This window comes from Pelodiscus sinensis, chromosome 4 (assembly GCF_049634645.1).
Source record: "Pelodiscus sinensis isolate JC-2024 chromosome 4, ASM4963464v1, whole genome shotgun sequence".
NCBI lineage: Eukaryota > Metazoa > Chordata > Testudines > Trionychidae > Pelodiscus > Pelodiscus sinensis.
In genome coordinates, this window is record NC_134714.1 from 13,691,786 (window position 1) to 13,710,464 (window position 18,679).

At 43.4% G+C, this 18,679-nt stretch overlaps 1 protein-coding gene across 3 annotated transcripts in view; it reads left to right on the forward strand.

Annotated features, from left to right (window-relative positions):
* The window catches only part of PRKCH (protein kinase C eta), a 238,778-nt gene that overhangs the window by 1,198 nt on the left and 218,901 nt on the right, over window positions 1-18,679 (forward strand). The gene's annotated exons all lie outside the window — the stretch shown is intronic.

Below are 18,679 nucleotides of genomic sequence, written 5' to 3' on the forward strand. Positions count from 1 at the left end.
TTTGTGACAGCCACCATGTTGGCTAATCCATTGGAGATTGAACTGGTGCTAAAAACTCAAGAGCTCAAGAACCAAAACTCCCTGACAAGGGACTGTAAAAACTCATTCTCTGTGAATGTGTGAAAAATGCACACCCACTAGTGGGTTACAAATGCACGCCTACAAACTCTCATATATATGTATGCTTGCAGATAATTGCAAACATATGCACATGAGGAAGAACACATTTCCTTACAAACTTAGGTACACATTTACCCACACTCCTGTGGATGTGCTCACACACTCTGGGCCAGATTCAGCCCTGAATTTAAAGGAATTAAAGAGATGAACTTGGCAATGTATGATCGTGCATAAATAACATTAGTAGAAGCATAAGCCAAACATCTGTATTTGCAGGTTGTTCCCCAGTTTTCCATGTAGGAGCAATTTGCATCTTCCCCCATTGAGCTATAGTTCATATTTCAGCCCTAATGATGGCATGGATAATATATAGAATCATGGAAGTATAGAGCTTTAAGAGACCAGAGACAGACAGTATGTAGTGTATCCCTGTGCTGAGGCTGGATTAAGTATACCTAGATCATCCCTGTCAGGTGTTTGTGTAGCTTGTTTTAAAAAATCTTCAGTAAAGGGGATTTAGTGATAGGGATTCAGCAATTTACCTTGGTTGCTCCAGTGCTTAACTATGCTTAGACTTAGCAAGTTTATCCTACTGTCCAACCTAAATTTCTCTTACTGCAGACGAAGCTGATCGCTTCTTGTCCTACCCTTGGTGGATATAGAGAATAATTAAGTACTGCACTCTTTATAAGAGCCATTAATATATTTGAAGATGGTTATCAGGTTCCCTTCTCCCCCACTCAGTCTTCACTTCTTTAGACTGAACGTGACTAATTCTTTCAACTTTTTGTAGAGGTCTGGATTTCCAAACCGTTTATCATTGTTATTGCTCTTCTCTGGAATCTTTCCAGTTCATTCACATCTTTCTTAAATGCAAAATAATGACTTCCTGTGTCTCACATATGACAGTTAAAGAATTGCCTATTTTCATTTCCAGAACTACAATATGGGGAAGGGAAGTGTGTCCATCTAACAATAATTTACAGTTATGCAGAATAAAAACATATACTATTCCAGGTAGACAGATTGCAGAGGAGTTTGGTTATTCCCAGGAGGAATTACTGTTAATGACTTGTTGAGGCCAGACAATTTAGTGAGGATTGTCAAATCATGACGACAAATGCTACTAAAAAGAATAGACAGATATCGAGATCTTATCACAAGAGAAGCTACTATTGCTTTCCTTTCTCATTTCCTCACAGTGGCTGAGAAATAGCATTATATATCGACATACGAGAGAAACGATTATGTGTCTGTAGAAAAATACAACATTGGTGCTACACATCCTGCTTATTATTGTCAGCATCAACAGTGTGCTAAGTGTTCTCCAACCAAGCGTGAAGTTCCTGCCCTGTAGAATGAGTGACTGAAATACACAATGGGATTGATGAGAGGATAAGACAAGGGAGGAACCTCAAGCAGTGTGACAGAGCATTGTGGATCACACCTATCATGTCAATCTTTGTGTTAATATTGGTTTTTAGTTTTGTTGCCTGTTTCAGTAACACTTGTTTTAGGTGGAAGGGTCTTCTGTTCACGATGTATGCGCTACACACCCATAGTTATCAGTGCAAACTCTGTATGTGGCGATGCGGCTACACGGTTGTGGTGTAGCTCTTGGAAAAAATCTCTTCCATCACAGCAGTTAATCTAGTCCCTTGATGTTTAGATAGATTGACAAAAGAATTATACCGTTCACCTACTGGCATTTACACTAAGGCATAGGCAATCTTAACTACATCTCTCATGCGTGTGAATTTTCAATGCTCCTGAATGACATAGCTACATCCACCTAAGTTTTAGGTGTAGACCAAGCCATATATGTCCAGCCTGGTCTGTGCTATTAAAACTTAAACTGTCCTTGCTGCATTGCTAAGGGCTGTGAAAAGTGTTGTGCTTTGTGCAATGTAGGTAGGTCAGCCTAAACCCCACTATAGATGTAGGTAGGTCAGTGGAAGAATTCTTGTATAAAATATCTTCAGATGTGTTTTAAAGAGGATGGTGATCAATTGATCTCCATATTCATTGGCAGTAGGAAGAAAAAATAATGGGTTATCTTCAGTGACGGAGATTTACCTTAGATAGAAGGAAAATCTTTCTTGCTATAAGGATAGGTATAGTGGAAAAGGTCACCAAGGGAAGTTGTAGGATTTAGGGATGTGAATGGGTCACTGGTTACCTGATAAGCATTACCCTTAGCAGGTGATGCTTACTGGGTAACATTTAACCATTACCTGGGAGCAGTCCCATGGGGCTGCTGGCTCCCAGCCCATGCAGTCTGTGAGTTGGCAGGCTTGTGCGTGAGGGGAAGGGAGTAAGTGACACCAAGTGTGGGGGAGGGCTGCCAACTCCCAGCCTGCAAGCCAGCACGGGCTGGGTGGAAGCGGTGAAGTGGTGGGGCACTGGCAACTCCCAGCCCACGAACCTGCACAGTCCCCTCCCCACTGTGTGATTTGCTGACTCCCAACCTGTGCAGGCTGGGAGCCAGCTGCCTGCCCATGACTAGGGGCTGCTCCAGCCCGCCTGCTCCTGTTTATTCAGTTAACTAGTTAAACTTAATGTTTAACTGGTTAATTAATTAAACAGGTTTTTACATCCTTAGTGGAATCCCCATCATTGGAGGCTTATCAGAGCAGGTTAGAGTAACAGCTGTCAGGGATGGTCCAAGTTTACTTTGTCCTGCATCAGAACTGGGGGAATGAACTAGATGACCTCTTGGAATGCCTTCCAGACTACCTTTCTGTAAAAGGGTTCTTTATACCAGTGTATATCCCCTTATTATTCCCTTTCCTGTGTGGACATAAGGTATACTGGTATAAGTACTTTTATACTGGTATAACCAGTCATCGCTAAAAGGGGAGTTGTACTGTTTTAACTAACCAGTGTAATAAAAACTGTACAACTTTTGTCGGTAGACAAGGCCTAAGAACTAATGCACTCTTTTTGGTTTGGTGTCCTAAAACATTATCATAGGCCTTTTTGATGTATACAACAAATCAAATGGCTAGTATTTCCTAAAAGCCATAGGAAAGCCTAGCACGAAGTATAAACCTTGCAGTCTGTATTGAGACAACTTAGGATGCTCAAGCATCCAGATGTGGAAAGAAAATCATTTTTAGTAAGTCATACGACACTACTAACCTTGTCAGTTAACATGTGTGATGATTTGCTTAATCCATAGCAATTAAGGCCCCAAGCTCTTACATATATAAGTAACTTTATGCATGTAAGGTGTTCCAGTGCTGTGTATTGGCATGGAATACCATGTTTGTGGTTTATGTTGAAATTTATGTTTGTCGGGAGCTCTTAGAATTACTTATGTCCCATAACTCTTCAGATGGGTTGATTTGCCAAAGCCTCTCTGTTAAACAAATATTATTACAGCCTGAATAGTTCTGTAATTGCATATTCATTTTTAAGCAGGTATGACATTCATCTTAAATATTCATAAAAGCATGCAAATAGGAAAGATTTGTAGTGAGTCTTTGCTTTCTGTTTCTGAGAAAACAGGTAAATAAAATTAGGTATGTTTAATGTCTCTTGTTAAGTGCAAACATGCCTGTCATATGAATAAAGTTGGTGTGACTATCTCCACTACCATGTATCTTTGGATGTTGAGTGGGTGTAAAATTCTGCCAAACCTGAATGTCAGCACTTGACACTTGCTTTATAAAGGTGTACTATGTGCCAGGCAGTAGAGAATGAAGCTCACTGATATTCTGAATGCTGTTATGTTGTGTTGTACATTGTGATTACAACCCTGGTGCTACAAGAATTATTTTAAAGCATTTATTCAGCTTTGCAAACATTTGTTCAAAGATTTTGCTTGTAGCTCAAGAAGCAAAATCTTTGAACATTTTGCTCATTCATTTGTATCTCTGTTTGCAGCATAGGAGATGTTACAGTGGCATAGCTGTACCCATACAGCAGTAAGATCTCTTGAGGAGCTGCTCTTTGCAAATGGGAGAGAGTGCTCCCATCAACATTATCAAATCACTTCCAGCAAGTAGCGATAGCTGTATCGGCGCGAGAAGCTTTCTCACTGACATAGCACTGTGCACACTATAACTTATGCTGGTGAAACATTAGAGGGCCCACTGCAATGCCAGATAGCTTGAGATTCAGTCTTGTGTGGTGGGACATGAGGAGGGAGCCCCATCTCCACCTTCTGATTCACCACTTTTTGTCTGGTTGTGGTGGGGCCACAACCAAAAATTGTAACTCAAAGGGAAGGGGGGAGTTTGACTAAAAAATTTGAAAACAGTTTCCATAAATAATGTCAAGTACAGAAGTTTTAACTGAATGGAGAAATGTTTACAATAGATCATTACCAAATATTTTACTATTCATTCCTCTGGGTCTTATGTAGTTGCTTATGTAACTTTTAAGCATGGACAAATAGTAATTGTAAGAGCGTGTTGGAACACTGTTGAATTGCCATAGTTACTAGGGAGTGATTTAATTCTTGTTACAAAGTCTGTCAGGCTATAGATATAGCTCCTAGAATTTTCAGTGCTATTATTCACCAGCCTTGTTAAACTACCTCAAACTTTTTGTTAGTCTAAAACTACTAGGGGGAAATATATAACAGGTGGACAGTTAGATTGATTGGAACTGCTGGTGTCTCCTGACAATCTTATTTCCATTTACTCCCATGATGGATGCTTCCACAGTGACTTTTTAGCAGTTGAGTTGTTTGTAGTAGGGATGTTAGATATTGGATAATTGAATAGTCGTGTCACCGCACAAAATATTGTTGGTAACATGACTATTCGATAGTCCCTGGTGTGGGCCGGCAGCCAGTGTGCTTCCTGCCCCACTCCCAGGGAGCCCCTGCCACCCAGCACTGCTGCCTCTATATCATGGCCAGCAGCATGGGGTGGCAGGTGGAGCCGGTCTACAAGGGGAATCAGTTTAAAAAACAGCTCCTCTCACAGACCAGCTGCCTGCTGCCTTGCGCTGCTGCCTGTGATAGAGGCAGCAGGGCGGGGTGGCAGCAGACCCCATCTGACGTGGGGATCTGAGCTCCCCATGGACAGAGGCTGCTCTTCAGGGAGCTTGGACCCCCGTGGACAGAGGCTGCTTCGCAGCAGCCTCCCCTGCCGTTCTTGCTGCCTCTTTTAAGCCAGCTACCCCCAGCACCATCTCCTGCTTATCCCACCACCCCCGCTGCCTCTATAGGAGGCACCAAGAGGGGGACAGGTGGGTTTGTGGAAGCTGGCTTGAAAGCGAGCTCTTCGTGCATATTTGCTCCAGCCTGCCCCCCTCACCCTCTGTGCTGCTGCCTGTCTATCAGAGGCATCAGCGCAGGGGAAGGAGGGAGGCAGGCGGATCCAGTGTTCGTGGGGAGCTAGCTTTTAAGCTAGCTCCTCATGGAACCGGCTCCTGCCTCCCCCCACTTGTTGCCTCTGATACAGAGACAGCAAGAGGGGGGTGGGGGATGTGTGCAGTCGACAAGATTAACCAATAAGCCTATGTTTGTGTTAATCGCATAGTCAACTAAACATTGACATCTCTAGTTTGCAGTGGGGTGAAAACTAGCCTCATCCCTCTTGTGTTCCCTTGCAAAAACTCTTCTAACATTTCTCCTGGAACCTTTTGCCAAATTATAATTGTCTTGTAGAAGATGCAAACATTTTGTCCTTGTTTTGAATGTGATGAGTAGAATTTATTTATTAAACATCAACTACTAAGTTGTGTACAAGATCCAAAGGAGGACACAGTCCCTTCTCCAAGTCTTGTACAATCTGGTGGAAAAGGGAGGCAGACAGATGACACAATGAGCAGGGATGCCCTAGAAGGTGGTTGTTTTTAAGACCAAAACATGCGAGCCATTGGAAGTTGAGGTACTCAGCACCTTTCTGACTCAGGCTACTGAAGCATACACTTTTTGTTATTGTGTATTTGTGTTGTGTGTTTTTTGTTGTTGTTCTGTGTCATTAATCTTCACTCTGGAGAGAGCTTGAATACAAACTGTAACTTCTTAATAGCTAACCTTTCAGTCTAAGGCACATGCACACAGAACGTACTGCTTTGTAGGACACAGGAGACAGATTATAGTTTTAAAAAGGTGATTTTATTTACTAAACGAAGAAGATATACTTGGTAAAGCATTTTTGGTTGCCAGGTGTTAGAGAGCAACTGAAAAAAGGCATGTTAAAAGCACAGAGAATTGCTTCCCTTGGCTTCAGTTTTAAAGTTACAGTGTACAGGGGTGTATGTAGTACATGGGTGGGCAATAATTTTGGATGGGGTGGCCACTCCAAGATTTTGGAAAGTGATCAAGGTTCGCACACATCTATGATATTAATGGAGGAGGGACGGGGACGGGGACTGGGATGGAGGGTGGGTGTGGAAGGGAGCTAGCAGTAAGGTATTGGGTGCAGGAGGGAGTGTGGGTGAAGGAAGCAGTTGTGACCTAAGGAAGGAGATTGGGGTGCAGGAGTTTGGGTTGTGACCTAGAGCAGGAAGAGGCTGTGACCTGGGGCAAGGGATTGGGATGCAGCGGTTTGGGTTTTGACCTGAGGCAGGGGACTGGGGTGCAGGGTGTGGAAGGGGGTATGGGTTCAGGAGGGCAACAGAGTTTGTCTTATGTGGGGTAAGGGGCAGAAGGTGGGGAGGAGGGGGAGGCTGGGGGCAAAGGTACACTTTGGCCCAGAGGCTTACCTGGGTGACTCCCAACCAGCAGCCCAGCAGGGTTTTCAGGCAGCTTGCCTGCCTGTCCCACCCCTACACAGGCTGCAAGGGTCACGTGCATTGGTGAATAAGAGCCCGAGGAGAGGGGGAAGTGTAAACAGGCAGCTCCCATTGGCCAGAAATCAGCCAATGAGATTTTGCTGGGGACAGGAGCAGCACACTGAAGCAAGCTGTGAAAGAGAAATGGCTGTGGCAGCCACTTTTTTTGAGCAGTGTGGGGGCGGGGCAAGCAGGGAGGCTGTGTGAGGCTCCCCACTGCATCCACAGGCTGGATCTGGTGGGCCAGATCTGATCCCCAAGCCGTATTTTGCCTAGGCCTGGGGTAGAACATGGGCTCAATACAGATGAGTACAACAAACCAAAAACTAACCTGATTGCATCTGACTAAATGTTTCCTGTTCTACTTAAATATCTGTTGTTCCAAGGTTTAGTCTTTACCCAGGCATGGTTATTGCTGGAAATTCCATGCCTTGTTCCTGCCTCTGTCCATCTTTCCCAGCTCTCCTCTGCTCAAACACTGACTACGGCAGGAGGGTCCTGCTTCAATTAAAAAACTCATATTCTCTTTTCATTGGCTCTCTGCCAACAATGCTTCCTGGAGACTCTCAAGCATCCACTGTTTCTGGATTTTTCTTATAGGTAATTTAGTTAATTGAATGACTGAAATGTCCCAGAAAAGGGTACCCCTCCCATTCATCACAGCTATATATATATATATATATATATATATATATATATATATATATATATATATATATATATATATATATATTATATATATATAATTTTACTTTTAAACCAACCTTTGTACTTTTGGATAATTTAAGCACTATACCCAGATGTACAGACACTCTTTTTTTAACCTATGTGTTCTATAATTTTAACATTAGTTTAAAAAAAATTCTAAATCTGTAAAGAAACTTTTGAACAATGAGAATGAATATGGCAAAATGCAAAATCTCACTCTTGTCTTGGACTGAGCCGTTGATCAACGGATCTCATCTTCTATGATGCCTTTGATGAGCAACTAAATCAATCCTTGATTGGCAGCGCCGATTACAGATGTCACATAAAAAGCTGCCAACTGCAGGCGCTGTATGCTCTTTTCGGATCCTCCGCTTTTCCTGCAATGCCTAGATACGCTGACCTTCAAAGCAATTAAGAGCCTGTACAATGGTTTGTCGCCAGGACAATCTGTCCTGAACTAGAGTTTCCAGATCAGAGAGATACCTTCATGTATGAGTGGATTTAAGTGAGGCAGGCTTGTGAGTTCCAACCCCGCTCTCTCTTCTCACTCCGACCATCGTGCACAGGCACATAAACTGTGACATGTATACTGGAGGGAGAGCGCAGGTTTGAGATTGGAGTTACCTTCTCCTAGACTGATACGCCTAAAAAGGATTAGCGAGCTCAGTCTGCCCTGGTTTGGAATCAGTTTCCCTTCTCCTAGGTATTGTTGGTCCATGGCACCTTATTCTATATTATTCGGCACAACCCCTCGGGCTCACTCTACGGAGGGCTTCCTCAATCTGCCACCCTGAGGATGCGCCTCAATGCTGTAATACCCTAGCATGAGGAAATCTCACTAATGGGTTCAGAAAAACGTTTCAAGTTGATTGTATGCCTGCCCATCCAAGTCAATCTGCTACCCATCTTTAAAGGTGGGGTGACCTGCTTCTTGCACAGTTGAATCAAATAACCACTTCTTCCATTTTTCATCTAAGATGAAGACTGAGTAAGCTAAACAGGAAAAAAAAAAGGTAGCTTTCCTGCTATTATATACGAGGTTATTAAATTGGATCACAAGGAATTCTGATGAATACCCTGGATAGCGGGTAAAGGTATAGGCCTGGGATTTACTAATCTGGTACTGGGATCAGATGAAGACAGTCACACAATGGGACTAGTCATGTCAGTGAAGGCACTCCTGGGTATGAGTGTTTGCAGGCCTAATACCCTCGCCACAAGGCTGCTGTTTTAGAAGAGGTTGCTTGTTGAGCGAGGGAGATAAAGTTAAATTATCAGTAGGAAAAAAAGCTAACCAAGTTCCGTGGGGAGGTTTCTGTTCAAAGCTGAGTTCTGTAGGACACTTGTAGTCTAATCTGATGAGGCCTTTGTGCATTTGCATTTCTATTAAGCCTTTACCATATAGGCCTTTTCTAAGGCTGTGTTTTAGCCAACATTATCTGGGTTTTTGATTTTGAGTGATTTCTGAGAAACAATTTGGTTTTGACTTATTTTGAGCTTCAGGAAATAAAGGGCCACCGAGGGGTGTGTGGCTTGGACTGTTGAATTTTTGGAAAACCTACCAGTTTATAGTGTAATACAATATGAAAGCTTACTAAACTGAATTAAATTCAATTGTTTTTCCCCCTTGTGTGGTATACAAGTTCCTTTAATATTTTACGCTTGAGTAGAGTCATTGTGCTTCGCTAATACAAACAAGAAATCCCCAGAGCTTTTGTATAACCACGAAAAAGGATAAGCAAATAAAATCAGTCTCTAAATATTCTTGTAAATGATTGAAGTGGCGAGGACTCCTGTGGCACCTTACAGACTAACAGAAGTGTCGGAGCATAAGCTTTCGTGGGCAAAGACCCACTTCGTCAGATGCATGGTCTTTGCCCATGAAAGCTTATGCTCCAACACTTCTGTTAGTCTGTAAGGTACCACAGGACTCCTCGCTGCTTTTGCAGATTCAGACTAACATGGCTACCCCGCTGATACTTGTAAATGATTCTATACCAAACACCGCACTTCTCTAGCCACAAAATCTCAGCCCATTTGGAAATTCAAGGTGATACACAGCAAACAATTCTGGCTCATACGTATTTAAATAAGTCTGCCTCTGACTAATGTGAAATCTTGGTTTTTAATATTAAGGGAACAATGTCTTAAGGGAACCCTGGGGTTCCATGGAGCACCAATTGGGAAACGCTATCTTAAGTGGTGGGTTACCAAGATCATTTGCTGTGTTCCAAGCTGCAGAATCTTTGGATGAGTGTGGTTATTTGTAGGCCTCATGACAGAGGTAGATATTTAATGAGGCCTTGAGGAGAGAAGAAGGCAGCAACTCCATGATTTTTATGGGGCATTCTTCCCAAGCATAAGGGACTCTCATTGCCATGAGCAATCAGAACAGGTGGCCTTAAAATTAACTGTGCCTCCGTGAGCAGTTTCTTATTTGTCATTCTTCAGGATAATCCCATTTAAGTGGCATTTCAATAACCTCCTTCATTGGATAGATAGAAACCATTCAATTCCAAGCCTAACTCTGATTCAGATCCAATTCTCCATGTAAATAAGGAGTAATGTTATCACAGTCAATAGTGAGACTACAGTTGGATACAGACAGATGGTGGAGTACCAGGAAACAATAAGAAAATATTGGTGATTGGCAGTGGTCTCAGCACAAACCAAGCTAGCCTGCCCTCTACTCTGCCACTGCCATGGCAGCCGTAGCCTTGATCTGGTCTGGCCCAGGCACTGGCCATTATTTGGCCCTGCCAGAGCGGGGATGGGTGCCATGTCCACCCTCTCATTTGCTGATGCCAGGAGAAAAAGCTGGGGTGAAGGTAGTAAGAGGGGATGGACTATGAAGACAAGTAGCTTATCTTTCGTGTAGAAATGGGGGAGCCAGCGAAGGATGTAAAAATAGGAGTGATGAGCTACAGTGACAGGCTAGCAGTAGCCTTCTGAATAGAGGAGATCTGGGCAGAGGCTTATGTCAAGGGCAGAGAAGGATGTTGCAGAAATTGAGATGCAAGACAATGAGAGCTTGGATGAGAGCTTTTTAGTTATGTGGATGGATAGGAAAAGAACTATTTTAAAGATTTTAGGAAGGAAGATTGGGAAGATTTAGATGTAGCCTGGATGCGAGGACTTACAGAAAGTTCTGAGTGAAAGATGCTTAGAGGCCTGAATATTGTTGTATGATCAAGAAAGGAGGGTGTCATTAGGGCTTGAGGAAGGGAGATTTAGGGCTGTTCAAGTCCTGGCCAACACCTTAAACTCTACCTGCATACCTATAGGCTACCTGCATACTCGTGGCTTCTTGCGCGAGTAATATATAAATGAGGCTCAGTGTGGAATATTGCCAAGCCTCATTTGAATTCCTAATGAACCACCATTTTTTTCAGAAGAGGCTCTTGCGCGAGAAGGAGCGTCTACACTGCCCCTTCTTGCGCAAGAAAAACCCTGTTGTGCAATGCTGTTACACCTATTACTTTTCAGGAAGAACAGCATTGCGCAAGAGGGGGAGGGATAGCTCAGTGGTTTGAGCATTGGCCTGCTAAACCTAGGGTTGTGAGTTCAATTCTTGCAGAGGCTATTTAGGGATTTGGGGCAAAAATTTGTCAGGGATGGTACTTGGTCCTGCTGTGAAGGCAGGGGACTGGACTCGACTCGATGACCATTCAAGGTCCCTTCCAGTTCTAGGAGATAGGCAATCTCCATTAATTTAAGAGGGTTTTTCTTGTGCAAGAAGGGGCAGGTAGACGCTCCTTCTTGCGCAAGAGCCTCTTCTGAAAAGAATGGTGGCTCATTAGGGATGCAAATGAGGCTCAGCGATATTCCACACTGAGCCTCATTTGCATATTACTCGCGCAAGAAGCCGTGAGTGAAGACATAGCCATAGAAAGCCACTGCAGCTACTCATTTTGCAGGACTGGGCCCATTTAATGTTTCTTTATCTTTAGAGTGCATTATCTTGTTGGATTAACAGAAAAAAACTTGTTCAGTGTTCTGATGTGTGAAATCTAACAAATGTTCATGCCTTACATGCTCTCTGAGCTTAAGATAGAATGTCTCACCAGAATATATTCACTGTCCCTTATTTGAACAAGAGCTGTTCAAACACTCTTCTAGTAGTGTTTCTAGCAATTTCAGGCATAGTGTAGAAGTTCAGTTTACATTGCTCATGTAACCCACACACCAGCTGAGTGTGATGTACTATCCTATGTAGTGGCACTGAGACCACTTTCAGAAGGTATGTCTATCCTACAGAGAAGATCAAAGCTGCTGATGTCTATCTTCCAGAGTTCAGATTAGCGGGTCTAGTGAAGACATTCTAATTCAAACTGAGAGGGGCACTCCAGTTGATGCTGGTAGTCCTGCTTTCACGAGGAATAAGAGAAGTCGAAGGGAGAGTGTTCTCCCTTCGACTTCCTGCAGTGTGGACAGTGCCAAAAGTCAAGTTAAAATACTGTGACTTCAGCTATGCAATTAACGTAGCTGAAGTTGTGTATCTTAATTCAACCTTATCCTGTGTATTGTAAACATGCCCAGAGAGAATAATGAATCTGCTCTACAGCCGTAGCTATAAGCCAGATGGCTTTTAGCCCATGTGGTAGAGGCTCATGCACTAAGTTTCAGAGGTCCCAGGTTATATTCCACTTGCAGGCAACTGGGATCTTCCGGCATTATACTCACACTTCAAAAACATTTTTCAGTTCCTTGCCCACGGGCGGGAGGAGATGAGTCCTGGTTGGCACTGGGGGCCGCAGGTGGCAGGCACGGGATGTAGGGTAGGTGGGGCAGCTCCTGCAGCACAGTGTGGCGGGTTACTTTTTGATTTTTTACAGCTTGAGCTCGAACCCAATCGGGTCCAAAAGTACCTTAAAATCTTCTCCTGGATGAAAGGTTATCCCATGCAAAGTTTAGTTGTGGTAGCTCTTATAGTGTCCAAGTTATTGGCTCACAAACTTACAAACATTCTCCTTTATATATTAGATGAAGCACCTTGACCTTGTGCCTTGAGCAGAAATGTTAGAGGAGGAAAGATTATAATACTGAACTTTGCTTTTTATAGAAAACATTTGATGCAGAGTTCTATATACAGTCTCTGGGGAGAATGATTCTAAAGATCCTTTTGGCCACCTGAAATCTCCACCAGGAAAATAGATATCGCCACACTACAGTCAAACTCCATTGGTCCGGCAGCTGATGTGCCGGACCATCAGGAGTGTCGGACCCATCAGAAACCCGGAAGTGCTCCGGGCAGCCACACCATTGGAGCTGCTCTGCCCTCGGCTTCCCCGATTCTGCCGCCGCTGAAATTGACCAGCGGCTGAATCAGGGAAGCCGGGGGCAGAGCAGCTGGAGTGCTGCCGGTTGGTCCCGTAGCGCTGCCCCTCGGTGCTGCGGGACCAACCCAGCAGCACCCCAGCTGTCCCCAATTCAGACGCCGCTGAAACTGACCAGCGGCTGACTCCGGGAAGTCCAAGGCAGAGCTGCTCTGCCCTGGGCTTCCGGAGTCAGCCGCTGGTCAGTTTCAGCAGCGACTGACTTGGGGATGCCTGGGACAGAGCAGCTGGGGTGCTGCCGGGTTGGTCCAATAGTGCCGAGGAGCAACGCTACCGGACCAACCTGGCAGCACCCCAGCTGCTCTGCCCCCGGCGTCCCCAAGTCAGCCGCTGCTGAAACTGACCAGCGGCTGACTCCGGAAGCCCGGGGCAGAGCAGCTCCGCCTTGGGCTTCCCGGAGTCAGCCGCCGGTCAGTTTCAGCGGCATCTGAATTGGGGACATCTGGGGTGCTGCTGGGTTGGTCCGGTAGTGTTGCTTCTCGGAGCTACTGGACCAACCCGGCAGCACCCCAGCTGCTCTGCCCCAGGCGTCCCCAAGAGCAACCGGGGTGCTGCTGGGTTGATCTCGCAGTGCCAAGGGGCGGCACTATTGGACCAACCCAGCAGCACCCCAGCTGCTCTGCCGCAGGCGTCCCGATTCAGCTGCTGCTGAAACTGACCAGCAGGGGCTGAATTGGGGGCGCCTGGGGCAGAGCCGGACTATCGGAAGGGGGGGCTATGAGGGGTCTGGGATGGCATTCCCCCACCACCACCCTAGACCCCTCATAGCCCCCCCCTTCCGATAGTCCGGCATACCTGATAATCCGGCACCCTCTGGGTCCTGAAGGTGCCGGATTATCGGAAGTTTACTGTATTAACCATGGGATACATGTCTAGATTAATACTGATCTAGACAGCTGTCAGCATGAAACCACAGCATGTAAAAAGCAAAATTTCACTGAGTTCAGCAAAAGTCGGCAAAAATAGGTTAGCTTCAAAGATGCCAGGAAAGAATAGCCAAAGCTGATGCTTAACTGTGGATTGTTTCAGACTTAACTATGGATGATCACAGAAAAAACAAAAAACGTTTTTTCTTTTTTTTTTAAACCATTAATTTTGTGAGCACTTGCAGCGTTTTAACCAGCAACCATATCATATTTCGAGCAGATCATCTCTTAGCAATTGGTAGCAACAGTTTCCACAGGAACTGTACTCTACAATAGATTCTGTTGTGGCTTGCTGCTGCACCGCAGCCATGGAGAGTAGGTGTACTAACCCTTGCAAGTGGACCAAATCTTTCCATCTCTTGCTATGAATTTTCCAGTCAGTTATTAGTTGTTCAGACTTCTTATTGCAAAAAGATTGTTAATTAGGTGGCTGAGAATATTCATTGTGAGTGATCACCCCCAAACCTTCCAACCACTATTCTATTGTAAGAGTAATCTTTACATCAGGCAGTACCTGATGTATCAGTTAAGTCAGAATGAGGACATGATTCTGAGCTGTGGTCAGTCATCTCAGTAAATGTCAGTGGAGCTACTTCAAGTTATACCACCAGAGGTTCTGGATCTTGATTTCTATAATCTTATCTATAGCGCAGTAAATGTTATACATACTAAGAGTCATGTGGTTATTTGTTTTTAATTTCTGTTCTTAAGGACTTTCCTATGGATATATCCTATGTCAGATGCTAAAGGACCCACACCATGTGCATTTATTTTTCAGTATCACTAACAGAATGATATGATGACATACCACTTACAGGGCTAGATCTATGCTGTATGTTATAGTGCACCATGAATCTCAAAGCAAAAACGTTATTCCAAAATTTTCATTTAAAAGAGTTATGAAAATATCTTGTAGAGACTTCTCTCCTCGGGTAACAGAGTCTCTGTGGATATAGCTCTAAATTGGCATTTATGAGTTAATTAAAAATCAAGGCATGAGGACCCTTTCCCCCCCATGGGAGACTGTACCTGTGAAAGAGCAGGAAAGAGACAGAATTAGGTTTTAAAGGATTGGATAGTGGTTACATCCAGATGGGGAGGCGTTTGTTCCAGGGTGGAATTTACATTTGTTCTACTAGCCAATACTTAGGAGACGATTGGTTCAAAGCACGTGTTGGTATCAGATCAAGAATTGACACCAAGACAGACTCTGGGCTGCTGTGACAATAAAGCAGGTGCCAGCTGTGGTGAGCAGAGCACATGTCAATTCTCCCCTGTAGTGTGGAGTTGTGGCAATGAACACTACCCATCTTCCACTGGGATCAAGATGGAGCTTTGCATGCTGCAACTTGAGTTCCCAGATAAGAACTCCATATTAAAGAGGAGATCATTGGCTGCCAAATTTGGTACTTTGCAGACCAATCCACAGTTCAGCAATGCCTGGGTTCACACAGGAATGTGATTAGTAACCATAACCTTATATCATTCAGTGTGTCAGTGTATGTTAAGTCCAAAGCAGACTGTAAAGAGCTACAAAGGGATCTCCCAAAACTAGCTGACTGGGCAACAAAATGGTGGGTGAAATACAGTGTTGATAAATGCAAAATAATGCATATTAGAAGACAAAATCCCAACTAGGGCTGTTAATGGTTAACCAGCTAAAAGTTAACCTTAATGGGTGAGGCTTAACAGTCATGTCCCGCCCCCCCCAGGCTTCTCTTTTCTAAACTAATCAAACCCAATTCTTTCAACCTTCCTTCATAGCTCATGTTCTCTAGACCTTTAATCATTCTTGTTGCTGTTCTCTATACCCTCTCCAATTTTTCCACATCTTTCTTGAAATGCGATGCCCAGAACTGAACACAATACTCCAACTGAGGCCTAACCAGCGCAGAGTAGAGCGGCAGAATGACTTTTCGTGCCTTGCTCACAACACACCTGTTAATGAGACAGAGTGTAGTTTATCCGTGACCTGCTAAGAATCATATGAACATAAATCTCTTCTCCATGATGTCACAGTCCTTATTTTTGGCTAATAGCATCCATTAAAGACAACAATTGATCGCACCCTTTTAGATACCTAGCTAACTGATGAGAGATTTTAATCACGTGGTCAGGCTTTTTAAACAGGTGCAGCTGCAGGTCTGAAATGCATATATAAAGGTGTTGATAGTTTCTGAATACATAGGCCTATATGCCTCTACTGCATCACATGAAATAGGAATGTAATAGTGTAGTCGATTAAGCAAAAGCATATAGGTTAATGCTATAGACTACATGCATTCCCCCATCCCGCCAGTAAATTTTTTAGCAGGCTAGCCAGCAACCCAGCTCAGTCCTGGTTCATGCCGGGTCCTGGAGCTCAGACTCCCACCCTAGATGGGCTGCTGCCACCCCGCACTGCTACCTCTATATCGGACGCAGCAGCACAGGGCAACAGGCAACCAGTCCATGAGGGGAGCTGGTTTTTAAACTGGCTCCCCTCGTGGACCAGCTCCTACCTAGTACTCTGATACAGAGGCAGCAGCACAGAGTGGCAGGGAGCTCCTTGGGAGTGGGGCCAGAATGCACTGGCAGCTGGCTCTGCCCCTGGGTACTATAGAATAGTCGAGTAACCGATCAGGATTCATGAAGTTACTTGACTATTCAATTAACTGATATTTAACAACCCTAACATGAAAACCCACTTTTGCCAAAACTGTTTTAAGTGAGCAATTAATTTGTACACAAAGTCAGCCCCTTCCCCAGAGGATTGCAACAGTGACAGATTTTCAAATAATACAACTAGAGCAGCATTTTGTAATCATTCGGGAGAGAGAGGTTTGCTTGCTTTTTTTAGGAGGAAAGAGCACCTGAGTAGCACAGACTTTGGGACTATGGAATTTAAAATTGTCTTGTATTCCTGGCTTTTGCAGACCCCTTTCAATTGTAAGGTATTTTGGCTTGGTAAATAGGGTATGGCTTGGATCTTAAATGTCCTAGATTCTGTTGTTTTGTCTGCCAACAGCGTGCCTGCTGTTTCCCTATCTGTAAAATCGGGATTGGGAAATTTGCATCTTTTGTACTACATTTTGAGATCTACAGCTGAAAAGCGTCAGAGGTAGATTGTGTTGTTATAACACATGGTGTCTGAAAACATAGCCCAGGCAAGTGATAATCACAGCTGACATTCATAGTCTCTACGCATATATAGACTGAATAGTTGTAATCCAAAAAATACAATTTGGAATACCGGTAGCTCATGTAATAACTGCTTGTATCTTTCTTTAAATTCTCTAATATTTGGGGAAATCAAATCCACTAGACATTTTTTTTAAATGGAGCAGTAGTACTTTTTGCATGGTTCTAAAATGTTGCATTTTATAGTTTCCACGTTATGCAGCCCCCAGTTTCCTTCCTGCGAGATAAAAGCACTTAGATGTGTATCCGTTTTACATTTTTCCCCCCACAACCATCACTATAGGAATGAAACACTATAAATATTAGATTTTTCGATAATCTGTGATTATACCAAAGTACTCTTAATTTTGCTGTAATTAATAAGATGATGCTTGGTTTAGCAAAAGCCAGTCAGAGCTCTTAAACATTAGCAGAGCATCACCTCTTTGGAGTAAAGGAAGATCATTTTTCTCTTGGTGACATTAACAATTTGGGTGACCGAAGATGGAGAATCAGTAGGCTTACTGTATTTAGTGAATGTTTATTTTCCCAACAGAATTAAAACTACTGGGCAAAAATGGAATGGTGGCAATAGACCAAAGAGAATTAAATGCAATGGCTGATTAGAATCAGCTATCAGAAATAGCCTGCATAGTTAACAGGAATTTGTATAAAAAGAAATCCCAACAAATTTAAGATTGTACCATAATCCTATAATCATCATTGCCATAATTGTTCTTTGATAGAAAATTCTGAAAGGCAAAGCCACTAAAAGTGCTAATTACTCAAGGAAAGTAAGTAGGATCACAACAGAAATGATAGTTTTATACAACATTTAGACATCTGCAAATATGTTAGGATTCATAATCACTTGGGTTACATTCACCAGAGGTCAAGATGTAGAGATCAATATCTTATGTCTCCAGTTTTTTATTACTGTAACACAGTGGAGGTGACTTTTGTGGGTAACTAGAACAAGGGGTCCAATACTATGAAAGCAATGTCTTGTACAGAAGCCCCCCAAACCTTGATACTGTCCTCATTCCTCAAGGTGTAAGCTTTAGAGTTGTGAATGATTCCTGGGCTATGTCTAGACTATGTTCTATTTTTGAAAGAGGATATGCAAATTCCATGGGAATATCTTCTTCCGATCTCACTTTCGAAAGCAGATCTTTGAAAGTGAAAGTAGTCTGAACGTGGTTTTTTTCAGGAAAAAACCTCTCTTCCTTAAAAAATGAGGTTTACACAGTTCTTTCAAAAAACGTTTTTCCCAAAAAAACCTGCATCCAGACTACTTTCACTTTCAAAAGCTCTTTTGAAAATAGAACGTAGTTTAGATGTATCCCTAGGTTTGAGTGTGCCATTAAAGCTCAATTCAAGCCAAAGGAGAGTACCAAAAGGCCAAGAAGAACTCTGCTGCTCCTCCTCCTAGTACTTGTGTTCTTCTGCCATTTATTTGTACAGTTTCTTCTGGAGCCAAATGGTAAGCTTTCTGTTTTTTCACAGACAGAAAGCCAACAGATCACACCTCCAGTGGGGCCTGGAAGAAAGTAGGCCTTTATTTAGGATAAGCTGTTTCTGAGAATTCTGGGAAGTCTTCAACTTCCTATGGCATCATCCATAAACATATGCACTTTCTTCCACGAACGGTCTAACACAATGGTCTGTTATATTTGCTCTGAGAAACACCACAAG